The following is a 2,195-nucleotide window of genomic DNA, read 5'->3' as shown; positions in this document are numbered from 1 at the left end:
AAGTTCAGTAATGAACTTCTTAATCCCCACTGCCTCTTTGGCCGCATCTGACAATGCAATATACTCAGCCTCTATTGTAGAATCCGCTACAATGCTTTGCTTGGAGCTCTTCCAGCTCACTACACCGCCATTGAGACAAAATACAAACCCTAATTGTGATCGATAATCATCTTTGTCCATTTGGAAACTAGCATCACTGTATCCTCTTACAGTGAGCTCATCTTCCCCTCCATAAGCCAAAAACATATCCTTAGTCCTCTTCAGGTAATTAAGAATATTCTTGGCAGCCATCTAATGACGCTCACCTGGATCCAATTGATATCTACTGCAAGTGCTCAAAGCACATGAGACATCAATCCGAGTACATAGCATGACATACATGATGGATCCAATTGCTGATGCATAGGGATCCTCTTCATCCTATCTCTCTCATCTTGTGTTCTAGGACACAATTCCTTAGAGAGATAAACACCATGTGACGTTAGAAGAAATCCCTTCTTGGATTCTTTCATACTGAATCTCTTCAGTACTTTGCAATATATGCACTCTGACTTAAGCTAAGCAACCTACGCGATCTATCACGATAGATCTTTATACGAAAGATATGGGCTACTTCCCCTAATTCCTTCATGCAGAAGCACTTGGATAACCAAGTTTTTACCGACAGCAAGTTCGGTATATCATTCCCGATCATAAGTATGTCATCGACATACAACACCAGGAATGCTACTACGCTCCCATTCACTTTCTTGTAAACACAAGGCTCATCGTTGTTCTTGATAAAATCGAATTCTTTTATGGTTTCATCAAAACGAATGTTCCAGCTCCTTGAAGCTTGCTTGAGTCCATAAATGAATCTCTGCAACTTGCATACCTTATTAGCTTGACTATCAAGAACGAAACCATCAGGTTGTGTCATATACACATCCTCCTCAAGGTTTCTGTTCAAGAAAGTAGTTTTGACATCCATTTGCCAAATCTTATAGTCATGATATGCAGCAATTGCAAGCATAATCTGGATGGATTTAAACATGGCAACCGACGAAAAGGTTTCTTCATAATCAATGCCATGAATTTGTCTGAAACCTTTGGCAACCGGCCGTGCTTTATAAGTATGCACGTTGCCATCCATGTTAGTCTTCTTCTTGAAGACCCATTTACACCCTGTGAGTTTTAACCCCTTCAGATGGTTCCACCAGAGACCACACTTGGTTCTGGTACATGGAGTCCATCTCAGATTTCATGGCTTCAAGCCATTTAACAGAATCTGGATCCGATATAGCGTCTTCGTAGGTTCTGGGTTCATCGTCTTGGTAGACCAGTACGTCACCACGTTGAGTCACGAGATAACCGTATCTCTCGAGCTCATGGCATACTCTCCCAGATCTACGGAGCTCTTGTGCTACCTGAGGTGGTTCATGGTAGCGTGCCGAATGCTCCAAATTAATAACCTTCCTAACCTAACTACTGAATTGTATATAGGGTAAGCAAGGGTCGATCCCATAGGGAATGATTCGATTAATTTCTATATTCTAAAAAAATGAAAACAACAGAAAAATAAAATAAAACCCTAAACAGTAAACATGACAACAGTAATGAAAGGGGGTTGTAGTCAAGGCAAACTAAAGTAAAACAAAGAAATCTCTAATGGAAGAAAATATCAGGTTAAAAACAGCCAGTTCTTGGTTCAAAATCCACCTAAACATGCATTGAACATGAACAAATCGTAACACTATTCTATCTCGTTATTATGGAACTACTGACCCTAGGAAACAACAAGCTCTGTTACCTGAATTTTCCCTTAATTGTCACTACTGAAATAAGCTCTTGAAGTAGATCCCAACCCTTGAACAACCTAGAATAAGCTCTCTAAGTTTAATTCAATGGCAGCCTTAAGAATTAGGAAAATAGATCAATCTAAGCAACAATCACGCAAGATCGGATTACTTAACTTAGGTTATGGTATTCAAGATGATAGATTGAAAACTTGTCCATAATCATCTATCATCATATGTTACTCATTGAATAGAAAAAGGACAATTACGTATTTACAATTCCTAATTCTAACAGGTAAAATTCCGATTAAACAATTTAGCAGGCCAAAACTAAATCACTCAAACAAGAATCATAAACAATTAAAACAAAATAACATAAACAATTCCAATAAAAACGAGATTAAGAACAATGTTATTGAA

The sequence above is a fragment of the Pistacia vera genome, unplaced genomic scaffold (genome assembly GCF_008641045.1).
Source record: "Pistacia vera cultivar Batoury unplaced genomic scaffold, PisVer_v2 Contig214, whole genome shotgun sequence".
Lineage (NCBI taxonomy): Eukaryota > Viridiplantae > Streptophyta > Magnoliopsida > Sapindales > Anacardiaceae > Pistacia > Pistacia vera.
This window is presented reverse-complemented; position numbering follows the sequence as displayed.